We start from the raw sequence: 21,317 nt of genomic DNA on the forward strand, positions 1-21,317 counted from the left end.
TCGATGGCATGGAGCACTGTGTTGGGGGGCCTCAGTAAATGTTTGTTGACTGAATAAAAAATTCTTCCTTGAGAACCAAGGAAGACTGCACCTCTAGGGCATTGTACAAGTGTGCTAATACATTTTTCCCTTAGCACCATATCAATGCCTTAATCAATATTTATCACCTCCTCCAGGCCCAGATAGACAAACAACACAGTGACAGAAGCACCCTTTGGGCAACAGGTCCAGTCTGGACATGCTTAGCTCTTCAGGAAGGAACTTGGACAGTAATTAATAAGTGGAAAATATTCTATTTTGTGCTTACTTTTTCTAGATTTTAAGGACCTCATGGCTGCATGGGTCTTAGACCACCTTGTTCAAAAAACTAATTTTCTAGGAGAGGAATTTTCTGAGCCCTGGGAAGGTTATGACTTCCTAGGTGACCTGTACTCAGTTATCGGCAGGGCTGCGGTGAGAACCAGGGATTTCTTGTACCATATTGGGCAGGGGCCCAGGTTAACTTGGGAATAAGCAAAATCTCTTCATGGTACCTCTGTTGATTCCATTTCACTTCTACACTCCTCCTCCATTCATTTCCTATTTTTATGTTACTTACGCTCAAGGCCCCCATGCGGCCTGTTCAGAAGTAGGCTGGGACAAAGGAAGGAGAGTGGACCCCTGCAGTCAGAAAGACCTGGGTTCAAATCCAAGCTCTACTACTTCCTTGCTTTATGAACTTACACAATTTACTGAGTTCTCTGAGCCTCAGTTTTCTCATGATAATAATCTCATGGAGTTGTATGAGGATTGAATGAGGAAACATATGAAAAGCCTCTGACAAATCATAGAAGCTTAATGAATATTCAATGCCTTTTCCTTCCCACAATTCTTTACCCCATCAGCACTCAGCCATTTTGAGTTTCTGTGCCATACTCTCTGCCAAGTTACTTATACTACTGCATTTCCTCCCTTCTTTGCTTCCTCTTTGCATGTATCCCGAGATAATATGTGCATTTCAACAGGATCTTTCTGGAATAATTTATAATAATTTCAATTTTATAATAGATATAGTTATATAATATGTTATATATTATATAGCAAATTTGCATATATTTACATATTTTAATTCTGTAATAATTTTTTTTGTCAAAAAGATAAATAGAATCCTATGGTCAATAGGTGATTAGAAAGGATGTGGCCTTTGGAATCAGACATTGAATCTCATGTCTCATACTAATAGTGACATATCCTTGGGAGGGCTACTCTAACTTCTGAAAATTAGAACTTGCTCTCCTGTAAAATGGGGTTGATAGTTTCTACCTTCCAAGACTGAAGAGAGGATTAAATGGAATGGTGGCCCCATGCCTGGTACCGAGGAAGTCCGCAGGAAATATAGGGTCCTTTCTACCTCCTGGTGCAGTCTGGGGCCCATAGGAATAATTCCAAAAACTGATTGTTGAATTACATTGAATTTCTAAACCCTAAAGGATTGATTTTAATGTAGGGGGCGGTGGAGGAGAAGAGGAGAGTTTCCCAACAAACATGTCCTAAGTTACATTATACGCTAGGAAGTGGAGATAATGAATGCACACGGTGGGTCACTGTGGTCCCTAGAGGAGTCACAGCCACCCACTGAATACATCCAGCATCTGTTATGGGATTTTCAACCTAGATGTCAACAGAACATATATATTTTATAGTAAACAACATGACAAGGTGGCCCAGGCAAATAGCCACAAGAGTGCTCACAACTGACACATACTCAAGGTGGAGTAAAAGGAGTTTTTCTTTCCTTTTTTTTGTTTTTTTTTTTGAGATGGGGTCTCGCTCTGTCACCCAGGCTGGAGTGCAGTGGCGCGATCTCGGCTCACTGCGAGCTCCACCTCCCGGGTTCACGCCATTCTCCTGCCTCAGCCTCCCGAGTAGCTGGGACTACAGGCGCCCACCACCACACCCGGCTAATTTTTTTTTTTTTTTTGTATTTTTACTAGAGACGGGGTTTCACTGTGTTAGCCAGGATGGTCTCGATCTCCTGACCTTGTGATCTGCCCGCCTCAGCCTCCCAAAGTGCTAGGATTACAGGAGTGAGCCACCATGCCCGGCCAAGGAGTTTTTCTTTTAGGCAGGGCTCGTAGGACATTCTTTCCAGGTGACACTAGTGTGTGAGGCGGGCTTTGAAGAGAAGGCAACTGCTCAGAGTTTGGAGAAGACTCTATTGGTGGGAATGCAGAAAGGATGAGCTCTCTTATGGCCTCCTGAAACATGTCTTACAGTTTATCCGGAAGCAGAATTGTTAGTGGGGTCAGAAACTGGTGGAGTACAGCTAACTGGAAATTGTCCATAATTGACATGCACTGACGCTGTTATTCCTGATCCCTAATGTCTTGGATGTCACTTTTCGAATTCCACCATGTTGGTTATAATACTACAGGAGGAGGGGGTTGCTGAATAGCATCAAACTAGAAAAGCTGTTTGTGAGTGGACACACCAGCTCTGACACTTGCTTCATTCATTCAGTCATTCTTTCATTCATATTTTATGCTGATTATATGCCAGATATCTTCTTTGGACAGTAGCATAGCAAGGGTAAATGGTATCCATTGCTAAGGTATTGTATCTGTTCTGTCTCTCTCTCCACCCACTTGGCCCATGTTGCCCTAGAATTTTTCTAGTTTTGTTTTGAAATGGGGTCTTGCTTTGTTGCCCAGGCTGGTCTTGAACTCCTAGGCTCAAGCAATCCTCCTGCCCTAGCCTCCCAAACAGCTGGGACTACAGGAACATGCCATAGTGCCTGGCTTAGGTTCTGAAATTGTCAAGAGTAGCATCTTTGTGGTGGCTTTATATGCTGGTTCCAGAGATGAGTGTCCCACTACTACTCTCACCCCATGTGCCTGTATTTGGTACTGTGAATATTACAATGATGTACAAGACATAGTCATGCTCTCATGTTTTCTGACTAAGGCGTCAGGTGAGTTGAGAGAAAATAGAGTCTTATCAATGCTATGATAGATGTAAGCATGATATGATCTGAGGGACCAGAAAAAGAGAATTAAAACCTGATTGTGATGTCAGGAGGACTTCTGGGAGGAAGTGACATCTGAGATGCGGCCTGGAGGAAAAGTCTGCGAGAGTAATTTAGGTGACATGAGGAAATACTGTGTGCTGGGCAGTATTCTAGCTGTGAAGTTTACAGCGGTGATGAGCAAAATAAAGTCGCTACACTTAAGGAGCTTTCTTTCTAGTGGAGAGAGAATGAGAGGCAGAGAGAACACCATGTACAGAGAACTGGAGGCATGATTAGGGAACAATATATAATTCAGCAAGCCTAGAACCTAGAGTCCACAGAGGAGGAAGCAAGGAGCGGGTGGTTCAAAGAAAGATAGGACTGAGAGGTAAACATGTGTGTGCGTGTGTGTGTGTGTAAGTGATTATGAATGACCTTGCTGTGTGTGTAAATGATCACGAATGGCCTTGCATACCAGGCTAAGAAGTATAAACTTTGCCCTGAGGACAGCAGGGAGCCATTGAAGAATTTAAGCAATGAAGCGGCATGATCACATGTCTCTCTTAGAAAAAGAAGTGGCCACAGAAACAAAAAATCACTCTAGTTTCAAGAATGAAAATAAATTGGAGGGAGAAAATTGTGCAACCTTGAAATAATTATTTAACCTCTCTGAGCCTCATTTTCTTCATCTGTCCATCTAACAGGGTTGCTGTGACATTAACTAAAGTCATAGCTCTGGCATCACTTGGTCCTGTATACTCTTCATGTTTCAAGATGATTCCTTTTTTAAAAAAAATTAAAAAATTTAAATTTTTGTGGGTACACAGTATATTTATGGGGTACATGAGATATTTTGATACAGGCATACAATACATAACAATCACATCGGGGTAAATGGATGTATCCGTCACCTCAAACATTTATCCTTTGTGTTGCAAACAATCCAATTATATACTTTTAGTGATTTTAAAATGTAGAGTTAAGTTATTATTGACTATAGGTGCCCTTTTGTGCTATCAAATACTAGGCCTTATTCATTATATCTATATATTTTTTTGTATCCATTAACCATCCCCACTTCCCCTGCGCATCCCCCATTACCCTTTCCAGCCTCTGGTAACAATCGTTTTACTCCAAGATGATTCCTTTTTAAGAAACCCCAAATGCTGAATGGATTTTAGTCAACAACTTTGAGACAGAAGCCAGGATGAAGCTGGACTGGGTCAGGGTTTCAGATTGACATCAGGAGCACAGACATGCAGCCCTGAATTCAGAAGAGAGTTAATGAAGGCTGCGGTGTGTCTAAGGATTGGTGATGGAATAGGAGGTGGAGTGGTGGAGGGAGGGAGAGAAAAATTGCTACTCTGAGGCAAAAGGCAGAATCCCTGTCAAAGAGAAAAACCTTTGTCTCCAAACACACCTGCAAGGGTGTGTCTGATCATAAAGAGGCTCTGTAGCTGCTGGGCATGGTGGCTCAAGCCTATAATCCCAGCACTTTGGGAAGCCGAGGCTGGTGGATCACCTCAGGAGTTCAAGACCAGCCTGGCTAGCATGGCAAAACCCCATCTCTACTAAAAGTACAAAGATTAACTGGGCGCCTGTAATCTTAGCTACTCAGGAGGCTGAAGCAGGAGAATCACTTGAACTTGGGAGATGGAGGTTGCAGTGAGCCAAGATCTCGCCACTGCACTCCAGCCTGGGCGACAAGAGCAAGACTCTGTCTTAAAAAAAAAAAAAAAAAAAAAAAAAAAGAGGCTCTGTGGCACAGCCAGGAATAGCTGCGGGGAAGGGATGAAGAGAGATCCAAACAGATACAAAGTAGCTGGGAATTTGGGGAGTTGAGAGCAAGACAGAAAAATCTAGAGGTAGGAGGAAGAGGGAGAGAGGGGGAGAGAGAGAGAGAGAGTGACAAAGAGCGGCAGAACACCAGGGATTCTGAGGAGAAGGTAAGCAAGTGAGAAGTTCCAAGTGGTAGGTATGGTGCAGAGATTTTAAGAAGAGGAATGTCTAATTGCTTAACAATGACTCAGGTTGTATGCTGTGCTATTCCGTTTTGTAGTCCCCCTTCCCTATTCTCCTATAGTCTCAGTAAACTTTTCAGTAGTGATATTTGGGGTAAATCCAGGGGAGAAGTGGAATTTTGTGTTGGAATCCGCATGGAATAGAAAGAATAGGACAGGGCCGGGCCCAGTGGCTCACACCTGTAATCCCAGCACTTTGGGAGGCCAAGGCAGGTGGATCACGAGGTCAGGAGATCGAGACTATCCTGGCTAATACAGTGAAACCCCATCTCTACTAAAAATACAAAAAAATTAGCCGGGAGTGGTGGCGGGTGCCTGTAGTCCTAGCTACTCGGGAGGCTGAGGCAGGAGAATGGTGTGAACCTGGGAAGCGGAGCTTGCAGTGAGCTGAAATCACACCACTGCACTCCAGCCTGGGTAAAAGAGCGAGACTCTGACTCAAAAAAAAAAAAAAAAAAAAAAAAAAGAAAGAAAGAAAGAAAGAATAGGACAGATACAAGAAGGAAAAGCAGTAATGTTAACTAGATTTAGTAGGAACAAAAAATCTGAGTATCAAGAGATCAAGACTGTATAAATCCTGTAATCCACAGAAATCTTGGGGAAGAATATTAGATTTAATGTGGAGTGGGAGTGGGGGTAGCATCTCAGCAATTTTGTCAGAACCTTAAAGGACAAAAGCGATGCCAACTGACATTTGAGTTGCATATGGAATTTGCAGTGACCATTTGCAGAAGCACCAGGAAAAGTACATGTGGCCTTCTGGGGAAAGCACCAAGCAAGCACCTGAGTTAGAGCCTTATCCACTTTATCTACATTTAAAAAATGTTATCCATCCACCCGTTCAACCATCTCTCTGTTCACCCATCCATTCATCCACCTACCCACCCACCCTTTCATCACTTCTATCTCTTTCTCTCATTGTTCTTTAGAGCCCAAACTGATAAAGTGAAAAAGTACAGGAAATCCTCTCCTATTCCTTAGACTTTCCACGGAAAAATGTGAAACTTTAGACCTTTTTGGACTCTTCTTATTTTATTGGAGTTTCTTGCTAGTTACCTGCACTGCCAACAGAATCATCCTAACCAAATGTGTATAGCTTCTTACTTCACAGTTTGTGACCTAGATATGGGTTGAGGACTTCAGGATTTAATTAGAATCCATTTCTCCCCGTTTTGGTGGTGATTGAATAATATAACCTATGTTTCAAATCCTCTTAACTTGACCTGAATCTGTTATGTTTTCCCCTTAACTATTCAGATTAGTTTAGTTTTTTTTTTTTTTTTTTTTTTAAATAGAGATGGGGTCCGGCTATGTTGCCCATGCTGGTCTCAAACCCCTGGCCTCAAGTAATCTTCCTGCCTCAGCCTCCCAAAGTGCTGGGATTACAGGCATGAAATACCTTGCCTAGGCCAGATTGGTTTAGAAGAGATGTTTGGGAGATTGTGTCTTCAGGCATTGAAAGAAAATGAACATTTTTTTTCTTGAAAGACTCCCATTCATATTTACTATCCACCTTTATTTTATCCAAAACCATTTGGATGGATGACCTTTATTTTACGAGCAAATTATTGAGGCTCCCAACATGGGTTTAAACATGTTGTGGTGAACAGGTCTTTGCATTACAACTCCATGAATCTAATCCTGAATTTTAAACTCTAGGGCACAAATGATTTTCGAACTAGGTTGAAGCCAAGTTTCCAGACTGGGGTTCTGAATGTAGAAATGCATAGTGTGGGGGAGTCTGAGGTTATATAATAAAGGCAGAGGCAAACCTTAGCAAGGCCATGTGGAGAGAAGCACCTGGAAGCTGTAATGATTGCTTGGCTTCCTGTCCTGCAGTCCTTTAATTCTCCAGGTGCAGCCACTTACTCTGCACCTGTGGGCTCAGCCTTGCCCTAGAACATGGAGTCAGTCCTGCCTCTATTTAATGATTAGTACCCAGTGACTCAGATTTGCATCCTGGTTTGCTTAATTTGCCTGGAGTTTATTCTATTCTGACCTCCTGTTGTATCTGAAGTCCAGTTTCCTGGGAACTGGTTCTTTGCACCCCCTTTCCCCATCCCAGACCACCTGCATGTCTGGATATTGCCAATGCTGTTGAAATCAGGATGTCACTTACAACTAATGCTTCGAAATGCCAGCTGCTTCTCTGCCTACATTTTCCCTATTTCAAGCATTTTCTTCATGTGTTCCCTTTAATTGGGGTTTGTTTAATCTCTGGATCCTGGTTCATTTTCATCTCTTTCTTTGAAAACTTCTGTGCATCACTCAATGTACTACCCAATACAAAATGCCAGGGAAGAGCAAGGAGGAGTATCCTACTCCTGGGGGTGATTTGGGGGTGGCTCCACAGAGGAGAAAACTTGAGCCTTAGAAGATGAGTAGGAGTTGGCTGCATAGATAAGTTAGATGAACATTTCAGTGAAACAGCAAGACAAAGCACACATTGAGTTTGGGGGCATTTCAAGCAGTTTGGGAAGGTTCAGGTACTGGATGGGTAGGAGGTGAGGCTAATGAACTCGGCAGGGGCCAGACCAGTGATGACCTTGTGTGAAATAATTATGACTTTGGCAGTGGTAAGAGTAGAGAAGGATGTTGTTAATAACACCGAAGCCAATGTTTCTCTTTATAATATTAACATAACATGAGTATGAATAACTTATACAATAAGAACAACTAATTTATTTTCCCAAATGACTTTCCTAGGATGTTCCTGAGCATTTCTAACATCCATGGTCAGACATTTGGGAATTGCTGTGTTAAACTGTGCTAACCAGGTTTCTTGGATCCTTTGATGTGTTGATGTGCTTTGTGACTGGATGTGTCTAGAGGCACTTTCCAAACATATTTGACTACTACCTTCCCTCTCTTGCAGTATTGCAGGGGACTAGAGTTTTGAGCAGCACACGTTGGCGATAGAACTAGGATGTTCTGCATAGTGTTGTCCAGTTGAGAGCATTTATGAACAGCGAATCCTGGCCTATAGGGAAGCACCAGCTGCAGGGGCCTTGCAAAAGTGTGACGCAGCTCATCTTCTACCTGGCTTTGTTCTATCATCCGTATCTGCTAAGATGTTACTGCTAATCACTTAGGCATTGCACAAGGCTGCTCAGTGTTCACCATTTCTGAAAGTAAAGCACTGGAGAAAGAATCAATTGGAAAGGGGGTGAACGGTAGTAACAGAGAAATTCTAATAGTGGGAAGAAAAAAATGTGGAAGAAACTTTAGAATGGATAAAACATTCTCACTGAAATTGGACATGGAGCCAATTCTCAAGTTATATTTCTGGTTTAGAGACATTAGGCCAGGGTTGAAGACATCTGGGTAAAAATGACCAATAAGTCAGTGTTTCCCAAGCCCTGGAAAGGCAAGATCTTACTAACTTTTGTAACTCCAAGGGAGTCCTTCATGTGAGGTAGGTACTCAATAATTGTGTCAAATAATTAAATTTCTTTTCTCTTGGGGGCTTAGCCTTCTGTTAGTAGGCTTGTTGGTTTCCATTGCTGTAAAAAGTAATGTGTCTTTGAAAACAGTGGTTATCTTTGGGAGGTAGGATTGTGACTGATTTATATTTTGTGCTTTCTTTTGATGTGCATTAAACATTTATTATAATAAATGAATGACTTTTATAATCAGGAAACAACAATAATTCTTTAAAAGGTGCGTCACTAGTTCTCCCTTAAGCAATTTTCATAGGTAGAAAAAGTAGAAGGCTGAGGGAGTTTGTTTTCATGGTAACAAAAATGAATTCCACCCTCCTTCTGGCAGGTAAGGGTGGAGGGAAAGACTGGGGTTTAATTTCTAAGAATCGAGGCTAGCATAGTAACTGGCATGCAGTGAGTGTTCTACACATATCTGTTGAATGAATGAATATCAGGGTGGTTGGTGAAGTTTATTATGCCATTCATTCATTTCCCCTCCTAAAGATCTTTCCAGTTACAGAATTCCTCCTACAGCCTATAGGAGAGGAACGGGTGAGACAGAAACAGGACACAGACAGCTTGAGTGACCTGCCCAGGTCACTCTGTAGGTTAGGAGGTCAATTTAGCCTCAGGGCTAAATCCAGAGACCTGGGCTCCACCTCCCGGCCAGGCGCAGCAGGTCTGGCAGGGTCTTCGGCCATCAGGGTGCTGCACAGCAGTGGATTGCATGCACAGTGCTGCATTCATTCCACCAACGGTGGTGGTGTTTTCAGCACGCAGCTGCCTCCTAACAGCTCTCCACTCCATGGAACATGGAATGAAAGTAACTTTGAAAAAAAAAAAAAAGATCCTCACACACTAGCACCCTTCCTGCCGGCCCTGTTGTGATTCTGCACCGAGGGTGCATTTTAATTGATGAAATGTGCTACACAGCCCAACCAAATTGAAAAGTAACAACCTTCACTTACCATTTGGAGATGTGACGGAAGTGCCAGGAGTTAAACTCCGAGGACTAAATGAAATAACAGAAGCTCCCTATCCTCTCTTGAAGAAGCTCATTAGTTTTTGCTTTCTCACATTCTGTTTGCTGTGGCCCGCAGCCAAAAAAATGGCGATGCAGAGATAATAAGTGAGAGTTAAAAATATGAGGAGAGTGATTGGGAGGTGCAGGACCTCAGGCAGCTGGGTGAGGCGGGGTGGGGGGGGCAGTGGCTCAGGTAGGGTGAGTCTGGGAGGGGGCAGGAGGGAAGGATGCAGAGACCAACTGAGGGAGGCTGAGGAACAGAGAGAGACAGCCACATGCAGGCACACAGGGAGATGGAGAGAGGGGCAAGGGAACAGAGAGAGAGGGAAGGGCAGAGAGAGAGAGGACGGGACACAGAGGGTGAGAGGCAGCACACACACAGAGACAGACATCCATAGGAGGTGCAGAAAGGGTGGAGAGTGGGAGAAGCTGAGAGAAAGATGTGGGAGATTGAGTGTGCTCTTGGCAAAGGTCTACAATAATTGGAGTGGGTTCAACGGTCAAGGCCATGCTGTGGGGAAGAACAGGAACAGGGTCAATTACATCCTGCGGATCCCTCAACACACCACCCCATGGCAGCATTTAGACACGAGGGAAACTGGATTTAATGTGAATTTTGAAGGCAGCCATGGGAATGACAAGTAGGACACATTGTCTTCAATGTGGCCAGTGGCCTGCCAGGCAACCCAACCTGGCGCCTTCATCTATGATGAAGGCTACAAAGCGTGATTCCTTGGTCCCAGCCCCTGCTTGCCAGGTAAGCTAAGAGGCTCCTGAGGCTCACCTCCTCTTGTCACTAACTTCCTAGACTTCCAGGCCTAACACAACATAGACAAGCCAGGAGCTTGCTGGGTGCTGGTTGGCAGAGCACACAGGTGCACCACCTCCTCCCTTCCTGCTACTTCTTGATGATGTCATACAGATCACTCCAGTATTTAGGAAATGCCTAAGCATCTACTGTGTGTGCCAGGCAGTGGTGAACTGGCTCAGCCTCTTTCCCCCAAGACTGTCCATTTCACTGGGAAAGACAGACTAAAACATCAGCGCTTCTCCCTAAGGCAGAGCACAGGGGTCCCAGTGAACTGCAACTTGGGCCAAGCTTTGCAGGAGTGTTGCATGTACACGTCTTCCACAAATGCCACAGTGTTCAGGCAGACTTGGGTCTGAAAGGAAATGTCAGGGAACAAAAAAGGAAAAGGAAAAGAAAGGAAAATGCTAGCATTTACTCTTGTGCCAGGCACTGCCACATATGTTATTTCATTGAATCCACACAGTAACCCTGGCACGTGGCTATTTTTATCCTGCTGGTTTTTTTTTTTTTTTTTAAGTAGATAAGGAAATAGAAGTTCCAGGAGGTGAAGAAACCAGTGCAAGGTCCCTCAGCTAGTCAGTGGCAGAGTTGCTAGCCTGGGTCTGTCTTTCTATTGCCCCAGATTCCTACCAAGGCCTCATGAAATTCATCATCCACTGGGCAGGCCCAGAACACAGCCAGGCTCCGGCTGCCATCCCCCCACACCCTCATAAATGTATTTTTCAACAATGAGGTTTTCTCTGCAAGTTAGTGATTTTATGGCTCTCAGCAAAAATCTGTGACACCAGATGTTAAATGCAGCAGGAGAAAGTTATTTTCATCATTGGTGAAATCTTGCACAGTGCACCGATTCTGATCATATCTGACTTCAGGCAACATGTGATCTGATTTCTGTTTACAGAAAGAGGCCCTACACGGGATGACAGAGAGACATGCATGGCTATTTGGGCTTCTGGGTGTTGGGAAAAGGGACAGCTCAGCATAAGACTGCCTGAGACTTGTGACCTGACTGGGAAACAACACCTGGCTTTGTCTGTGGGCTCAGATCTCCTAGCCAGAAACCCCACAGTTTCTTGCAGGGGCTTGACAATAGTGCTCTTGGGACCTGTCCACCCTGCGGCCATCACTCCTGCAAGTCTAGCTGGTGTGACAGATTGACCCCTCCTCTATTTCACTTCTGTCTTCTCTGTTCCCTCCCACCAGCATATTTAATTCTATCTGTGTTCCTGGCCAGCTCTCATGGAGACAGGATCTATGGGGTTGAATCACATGAAATTGTCATTTTTGTGTGTGTAGGTAAGCAACACCCACATGTTGGTAATTGCATTTCATTCATGCTAATATATTGACAATTTCAGTATCGTATCCAGGGTGGTTTCCTTACTGTAAATTGGAAGGCTGTGGTAGTTGGATCATAGGGTTGTTGAAAGGTTAAATTAGATAATGTTATAAAGACACTAAGGTCATTGCTTAGAACAGAGTCAGTGCTCTGTAAATGGAAGACAGTATTAGGATATGATAACTATTGTCCCAAGTTCCTTACCCTATCCAGAGTTTCTTGCCCCCAAAAGGAGCCTTGCCTCAGACTCTTGCTTAGGGCTTACTTGTCCCCCTCTACAACTTGAGCCTTCTGGTACTCTGGCTTAGGTGCCAGGTTCCTACCACCAAAGACAGTGGCTCCAGGCCCTGTTGAACACCCCTGAATTTCTGCCTGCGTGACCATTGACTGAGTCAAGGTCGTTCTTTCATTGTCTGATTGCCCCAGCATTGCCAACATCTGAGGCAGTGGGTTTTCTCAGCCCCTGTGTTCATTGAGTTATGCAAGTCTTTGGTTTGCTTCCCATTGTATCTAGAAGAAATGAGTATCTTCCGGGGGGTGGGGGACAGTGATCGCTCAAGCTGGGCCTTACAAGGCAATGTACTTTGCTGAGTCCAAAGGCCTGGTTCTCAGTTCTGTAAATTTAGAAACATGATATTTGTTCTTAAAGTCAGAATAGAGCAGGGTTTCAGGACAGATTCCTACTAGCCTGGTGCGTAAGCTGGGCCAATTTATTCACTTTCAATGAGAAACAGAGCTGCCGAAGGGTTAGGAATGCTTGGGTCAGCACATGGTCTCCTTGTAGGAAAATCTGCAGGGGAAGTTTATGGGATGCTTGGTGAGCAGTGAATCTGAGAAAAGGAGGCCAGCATTTTGAAGGAGGCATGAAGCCTGATGAATGTCCCCTGCCTGCAGCAGGGCACCTGTTTCCAGTGGCCAGCTAGTGTCACTGACAGATTCACTGGCTTTCCCTTCTGCAGGGCCAAGCAAAAACAGTCATTTCTTCCCTTTAGAATTTTTTTTTTTTTTGGCCTGTTCTATGATGACCCATTTTCTTTGGTGAACACCATCTTCTATACTATTTACCAGTGATTAGTTTCCTTAAATACAATTAAACCTCAGGTTTGCATTCCTGAGATTATCCAAGTTATAATTCAATTCAATTCCAAATGACAAATATTTCTTGTGCACCTACTATATGCCAGGCTTGCCGAAGATTTTCTACATCATATTAAATTCACTTTCTTCAATGACATTTAAATTGAAAAGTATTTATTGAGCTAGGCCCTGCCTGAGACCCTGGGGAAACAATGGTGGACAGTTTGTATGTGGTCCTCATCCAGTGGTCTGGTTAGGGGAATGAGACAGGCAAATAAGCAATTACAAAGCACTGTAGAAGGGTTAAGAGGAGCTGTACAAAGTGCTATGGGAGCTCATGAGAAAGGCATCTAATCTAAGTTTAAGGTTTCTGGGAGGGTTTCCTGGAAGAAGTGACATCTGATCTGGGGCCTGAAAGATCAGTAGGGGTAGGGGAAAAGTGTGTTCGTGTGTTCGCGTGTGTACATGTGCTTGCATGTGTGTGAGTTTGTATATGTGTGTGAGCTTGTATATGTGTGTGTGAGTGAGTGGGTGTACATGGCACAGTGAATTGGAATCAGAGAATTAGCTGAGGTGAGGCTAGGAAAGTAGGCAGGCACCAGAGACAGCGAGGTCTTGTTGCCTCTGTTACGGAGTTAGGACTTTGTCCTGACAACAGTGGGAAGCTATGCAGAAGCTTGAAGCGGGTCAGGAAGTAATCCTATTAGTGGTTTAAGACGATCACTCTGGCTATGGTGGGCTTTGGGAGATTTCTAGTATCCTCTACTGATACTTTTACAGATATGCCTTGCATTCTGCTACATGTGATTAAAATTTCCCCATGATTGATGGATTGTTTATTTTATGCATTATTTTCAAGTTTTTGATGAGGAGGGGATGGGGGGATGGGAAACACTCTTTGTTCACCTCATGAATGAAGGATGTCCTTACCCCCTCTCCCTTCCTGCCTGGTCTTGCTAGAAATGCATCACACCTGAGACTAGTAATAAATGATAGCAACGATGCTCACACAAAAAAACAGGTCTTCCCATTAGCATTCAAACACTTTTTTTTTTTTTGGTGGAAGCAAAATGGCCATAAAAATGACTTTAAAAGTAAAAATTACTAACTCTGCATTTGGTTGTTTAGGTTACTACATGATTTCTGAGTTAAGGAGGAGTCCAGCATGTGAGTGACAGAGACATCTCCGAATGATAGGTCATTGATTACTTCCTTAATGGAACAGGCTCTGGGGAAGGACAAAGATAATCCTGTTAGAGAAATCAGCATGTTCTAATTGACTTATGCGTAGTGAAAGCAGAGGGCTCCATTCCTTCTCCTTCATTTGCTACCAGCAGGCTGAGAGGGAGCAAAGCTTGGCAACTCCTGCCTGGAACTAGGTTTTCCTTCCCCAGGCAGAGGAAGAGGGACCTGACCCTGCCCTGTCATGCGCCATTACCTGCCTATTTAGGGCTTCCACAGTGAGGCAGGGTAAGGGAACAAAAGGAAACTTCTTGACATGTACAGAGTTACTGCTCACTGTGGTCCTGGCTTTAACACTTGGGGGAGTGATTTGCTAAACTGCCCTTCTTTTACCACTTTGTTAGCTGTTAAAAAGTGTATGTGTGTTGGCCGGGCGCGGTGGCTCACGCCTGTAATCCCAGCACTTCAGGATGCTGAGGCGGGAGGATTACCTGAGGTCAGGAGTTCGAGACCACTCTGGCCAAGATGGTGAAACCCCATCTCTACTAAAAATACAAAAATTAGCTGGGCATGGTGGTGAGTGTCTGTAATCCCAGCTACTCGGGAGGCTGAGGCAGAGAATTGTTTGAACCCAGGAGGCGGAGGTTGCAGTGAGCTGAGATGGCACTGCTGCACTCCAGCCTGGGCGACAGAGCAAGACTCCAGCTCAAAAAAAAAAAGGAAGTGTATGTGTGTTCGTGCGCTTGATGTATGCAGCAGATAACAAGGGAATACAACTCTTGATGGAACCAGTTCTGGACAACTCTGGAAAACAGGAACTTGCCCTTGTGATTTCTCAACCTCCTTGGCTGTGTGGGTCTCCAGCTGCTGGCTTCTCTTCCTCCCACCCATTGCATTCATGGGGTTTCCTTTCTTTTTTCCTTCTTCCTTTCTTTTCTTTATCTCTTTCTCCCCTCCCTCCCTCCCTCTCTTCCTTCCTTCCTTCTTTCCCTCTTTCCTTCCACCTCCTTTCAAGAAGGATTAACTTGCACCTTACACTATTCCATAAGCATTTATAGAGAGCCAACTATGAGTTATTCCTATGCGCGCAACAAAAATGAGTAGGACATAGGCCATACCTTCAAAGTCAAGACACAAGTAATTATTCTATAAGGCAGAATGCTTTGAGGGTCATAAGAGGTTAGGAGAAGGCACCAACATTTATTAATAATAAGCACTTACTATTGGTCAGCTACTTTCCACACATTATTTCTTTTAATCCATACGAAAACCAAATGAGGTAGGCATTTCAATACCTATTGAGAAGATGACATTCAGGGAAGGTAAATAGCTTGTCCGAAGTCACAAAGCTGGCATACGAGCACAGGTCCATTTGACTCCAAAACACACGTCCATTTTCCTCAAGTTTTAAAGTCTAAAGAGAATAAATACAACTTTTGTGGGAGAAAGGGGCTATCAGTGAAGGTTTCATAAAGGAATAATACTGGAGATGGGCATTGAGTAGGATACTGTGTTAATATTTAAACATTGGGGCTATAGTGGGATAATATTTTTAATCAGAGAGTGAGGAAACAAGAAAACTTTCAGATGGGCAGTAAATGACAGAAGGTACCAAACAGAATTTTGACATGCAAATTGAGTTCCTGAGCTGCAGGAGAGGGGCTTTGGGTTTAAGCCCCAGCTCCACCATTCATTAGCTTGCTTATGTGATCTTTGGCAAAAATAACCTCTCTGAGGCTCAGTTTCTGCATATGTAAAATGGGAACAGTACTATCTACAGTAATATCTGTGAAGATTAAATGAGCAAATGTTTACAGCATGCGTGGCACATGGGAGGCCCTCAGTCAGTGTTAGCCATTCTTAAGATATAAAGCTATGCATTGGGGTCCAAGCCCCCATACTTGCTCAGGAGAAATAAGTGAGCAAATTCTCATTGTAACAGTGGGTGTGGGTGATGGCTGTCACAGGCAAACATTGTTTCCTCTAATGACATATCACTGGGTCATGTCTGGTAATGTAACTGTTTCCACCTTTTTACTGTACAGTTAGTAAATGCCTTTACAGGTTTCTGTTTCCTAAGAAGGCAATTTTAGAAGCATTTATTATCTTTGGTGCTTGCTAAAGGCTTTCTTCCCTCCTTTGTTGCGTTAGTGGTAGGATACAGAAATGAGCGGCCAAGAAGAGCCTGGTGTTGGGGAGCGTTAAAATGCTTTGGTCCATTGTGGCCAGTTTGGTCTGTGCCACAGAAGGCCTGTGATGTTCACGGCCCAAGAAGTCTGAGGAAATAGGTCTGCAGAACACAGAAAGATGCAGCCTCATAAAAATCCTGCTTAGAGCACCAGGATACAGGGTCTTGGGCCAGAGTCAATGCAGTGAAAGATGGTGAGGCTCTGTGCGTGCTGCAGAAAGGGAACGTAATACCTCAAAGGCCCATCTATTTACCCCAAGGCCAAAATTTACAGGAGAAAAATTTTTTACACTTCAGTAACCAGATCACGTCCCTCTCAAAACCCTCCAGCCACTTTGGTTCATACTGTGGCTGAAGTACAGGACTTGGCTCCTCTCTGCTCACCTGTCTGACCTCAGCTCCTACTACTCTCCCCTTTGCCCATCCTACTACAGCCACTTTAGTCTCCCTGCTTTCCTAGAAAGTTCCAGGCCTGCTTTCAACTTAGGGCTTTTCCTTCCATCTGGATGCTCTTTCCTGACCACACTGTTTAGTAGCGCGCCCTCATCCTGGTACGCCTGTCTCTCTTACTGCGTCATTTTTTCCATAGCACTCTTACCTTCTAACGTTGTGATGGGTGGAACTGTGTCCCTTCCCAAATTCCTGTGTTGAATTCCTAACTCCCAGGTCCTCAGAATGTGACCTAATTTGGAAATAGGGTCTTTACAGAGGTAATCAAGTTAAAATGAAATCATTAGGGTGGGCCCCAATCCAATCTGACTGGTGTCCTTATAAAAAGGGGAAATGTGGACACAAATCCACATAGAGGGAAGGCAGCGTGAAGAGACACAGGGAAAAGACAGCCATCTGCAAGCCAAGGAGAGAGCCCTGGGGCAGATCCTTCCCTCACAGCCCTGAGAAGGAACCAACCCTGCTCACACCTTGATTTCAGACTTTTAGCTTTCAGGTGAGACAAAATATTTCTGTTGTCTAAGCCACGCAATTTACGGTACAATTTAATGGCAGCCCCAGCCAATGGATTCGCAGTCCCTGTAATTGACTTTCTCAAAATTAAATTTATTCTCTGCCTCCCTCAGGAGAGCATAAGCTGCTCTAGACAGAGATTGTTTTTCTGTGCTGTTCACTACTGTAACCCCAGTACAACAATGATGCCGGGCATATAATTTCTGTTCAATAGATATTTTTAAAGTGAATTTATCAGAAGACAGAGAATTCATAAGTCTATTAGCAAAGTGCCCATCTCAAGAACAAGACCAGGAGGAATAGGTCTCTGCCACTGTTTGCTAGGTTTGTCTACATAAGAGTGAGGAGCCTCAGATGGTGGATGCTGTCTTCGCTTTGAGCAGGTTTGGGAAACTTGAGCCATTCTTTAGAAGACTTTTAAGGATGAGGAGGGTGCAGCCCTCCTCCGTGTTCAGAGAGAGTAGCTCCAGATGGAGCATTTAGCACAGGGCTCCAGATCCAGTTACACTCGACCGCGCTGCCACAAGCACTAATAAGGCCCGACGGCCTAATAGGCTGTCCTGTGGTGAGGCTGTGTTGGGAAGAGGTTACCAATAATAAGATTATTCTCTTGACAGTTAGCTTGGCAGGGGTGGGTAGTGTTAGAAGTAGACTTGGGTCAAGGTGTGCTAGGCATGTGGAAATTCTGGGCTCCCAAGCCTGTTTCTAAAGCAGCACCACCTTCCCTTTTTGCTGGCTGCAGCATCAGACAGTTTTTCAGAGACACATAGAATCTTCTTTCTTTTCTTTGGCTCTTCTCTCATACTAGCCCAAATGAGGAGCTGAAGGTTATTATTGTCATGGTATGACATGACATACAATTATCATGGTATAATAGCTTTTACTGAGCACCTACCATGTGCCAGGAGGCTATTCTAGATCCATAAAGTGTGGGGAGAGACAGGGGTTAGGCACATACATTAGAGAGGCGTCATGGGGATGGAGTGAAATGCAGTGAAATGAAATGACGAGGAATGAAAGTGCCCAGTATCGCCTGTGGCTTAGCGTGAGTGTTGAGGAATATGTTGCCTTTCTTTTTTCTCTTTCTTTGGCTTTCAATGTGGGTAACAGCTTGGGGCAGAAGGCAGGGCATGTTGAAAAAAAAAAAAAGGCAAAGCAGTGTTCTCTCCTTATCTTTTCACTCCTAGTGCCAAACTGTTGTGTTTGTAAAGAGGCCAAGAGATTATGGTCTGAGTGTTTATGTCCCTCCCAAAATTCATATGTGGAAACCTAATCACCAGTGTGATGGTGTTAGGGGGTGGGGTCATTGGGAGGTGATTGGGTCCTGAGGGCAGAGTATGAATGGGATTAGTGTCCTTGTGAAAGAGATCCCAGAGAGCTGCTTCACCCCTCCTGCCATGTGAAGACACAGCAAGGAGGTGCCATTTGTGAAGCAGAAAGTGGGCTCAAATCTGCTGGTGCCTTGACCTTGGACTTTGCAGCCTCCAGAACTATGAAAAATAAATTCCTGTTGTTTATAAGCCAAAAAAAAAAAAAAAAAAAAAAAGAAAAAGAAAAAAAAAGAAAGAAAAGAAAAAAAAGGCAAGCTGGTCTTATGGTGGGAAAGGCAATTTTGTGTTATAGGGTTTCAGAGTGGGGACACCACGAGGGCTGGAATGGTCAAGGGGACAGGAGTAGGTGCTGGAGGATGAGAGGAATTCTGGGAAGGGGAGGTGGATGAAGGCATTTCCGCTGAGACTGAAGCTTGCATATGTTGTAGAGAGCTGTGGGTTTGGGAGGCCCCAGAGGCAAAGCTTGGGTCCTGGTAGGTTGGGGGCCAGGCTCTGTGCTATGGGCTTTGTGTATCATAGTTCTTTTAAAAGTTACTTGCCTCTATAAGGTAAGTTCAGTTACTATCTCCACTTTATAGCTGAAAATATGATGGCCCAGAGAGGGAAATAACTCAACCCAGTTCACACAGGTGGTAGGAGGCAGAGCAGGGTTTAGTTTTGGCCTGTTTGATTCTAAAGCTTATACCTTCACCCGTGAACCTGATAAGTGCAATCAGGAGCTAGTGAGCTGTAAAACAGTTCCTTGTAAAACAGTTTCCTTGGCTCGAAGCCGCCTTACTCCAGTCTCTGCCTCCATTGTCACAAGGTGGTCTCTCTGCGTGTCTGCCTTCACGTGGTGTTTTCTTCTTATAAGGACACCAGTCATATTGGATTAAGGCCAGCCCTAAGAACATCATCTTGTAACTCGATCACATGAAACTGTTTCCTCCGTTCTTTCTCACTGTCAGTTGCTACCTCTTTTATTCCCACTATTCACTCAGGGTGTGGGTACAATTCCTTTATCTGGCAATGTAATTCCTTCTGGGGAGTGTAAAGCACTTTTCTAGGTGTTATTTTACTCCCCCTCACCATCTCTGTGGTGGATAATTGCACCTCCACTGAGGCTAAATGAATGCCTGTGAGTATGTATGGGGTTCCTAGGGCTGCTGTAACAAGTACTGCAAACTGGGTGGCTTAAAGCAACAGAAATTTATCGTCTCACAGCTCTGGAGGCTAGAAGTCCAAAATCAAGGTATTGGCAAGGTCATGCTCCCTCTGAAACCTGTAGGGGAGAATCCTTCCTTGACTCTTGCCAGCTCTGGTGCTTTCCTGGCAATGCTTGGCTTTCCTTGGCTCGCAGCTGCATTACTCCAATCTCTGCCTCTGTCTTCCCCAGGTGGTCTCTCTGCGTGTCTCTGTCTTCATGTGGTGCTTTCTTCTTCTTACAAGGACATCAGTCATGCTGGATTAGTTCCCACCACTACTCTCTGGGACCCCCAAATCAGGTAAAAATTTGAGTTTGTAAACTTCTAGCACTTTTTAGTAGTGGTTCCTTGCATTCCTCTAAATTCTCTACACTCTGTCTTACCTCCTCGCTTTCATTAATTTAACTAAAAATTGGGATTATCCTCTTTCTTCCTTGGTGCTGGAGTGTCTTGTTCTTTAAGGCCTTTCACCTCTGCAAATTGTCCTCTTCAACCCCAGCCTGCACTGGCTACTTGTTTCTCTAAACCCTGTAACAATTAGGGTCATCTTGTAGGTGGGTTGACTATTTTACAGTTCACCAGTTCCTGATTGCCACTTTAAAAAATTTGCCTTATTTTTGACAAAGGTGCCAAGAACATACACTGGGGAAAAGGCAGTCTCTTCAATAAATGGTGCCAGGAAAACTTGATATCCATATTCAGGAGAATGAAACTAGACCCCAATTTCTTCTTATATACAAAAATCAAATCAAAATGGATTAAAGATTTAGGCTGGGTGCAGTGGCTTACTCCTGTAATCCGAACACTTTGGGAGGATGAAGAGGGAGAATCACTTGAGTCCCGGAGTTCAGGACCAGCCTGGGCAACATAGTGAGACCTTGTCTCTACAAAAAGTAAACAAAATTAGCTGGGCATGATGGTCACATGCCTGTAGTCCCAGCTACTCAGAAGGTTGAGATGGGAGGATTGCTTGAGGGCAGGAGATCAAGGCTGCAGTGAGCTGAGATCAAGCCACTGCACTCCACCCTGGACAACAGAGTGAGACCTTATCCCCCCCTCCACCCCATCCCACAAAAAAAAGGATTACAGAATTAAACCTAAGACCTCAGACTATGAAACTACTACAAGAAAACATTGGGGAAAATCTCCACGACGTTGGTCTGGGCAAAAATTTTTTGAGCAATACCCCCAAGCACAGGCAACCAAAGGAAAAATGAACAAATGGGATGACGTCATGTTAAAAAGCTTCTGCACAGCAAAGGAAACAATCAACAATGTGAAGAGACAACCCACAGAATGGGAGAAAATATTTGCAAACTACTCATCTGACAAGGGATTAGTAACCAGAATATATAAGGAGTTCAAACAACTCTATAGGAAAAAATCTAATAATCTGATCGAAAAACAGGCAAAATATTCAAATAGACATTTCTCAAAAGAAGACATCCAAATAGTAAATAGGCATATGAAAAAGTGCCCAACATCACTGATCATCAGAGAAATGCAAATCAAAACTACAATGAGATATCTTACCCCAGTTAAAATGGCTTATACCCAAAAGACAGGCAATAACAAATTCTAGCAAAGATGTGGAGAAAAAGGAACCCTCATACACTGTTGATGGGAATGAAAATCAGTACAAGTACTATGGAGAACAGTTTGAAGGTTCCTCAAAAAACTAAAAATAGAGCCTACTTTACCATCTGGCAATCCCATTGCTGGGTATATACTCGAAAGAAAGGAAATCAGTATATTAAGGAGATAGCTACACTCCTATATTTGTTGTAGC

This window comes from Pan paniscus, chromosome 1 (genome assembly GCF_029289425.2).
Source record: "Pan paniscus chromosome 1, NHGRI_mPanPan1-v2.0_pri, whole genome shotgun sequence".
Lineage (NCBI taxonomy): Eukaryota > Metazoa > Chordata > Mammalia > Primates > Hominidae > Pan > Pan paniscus.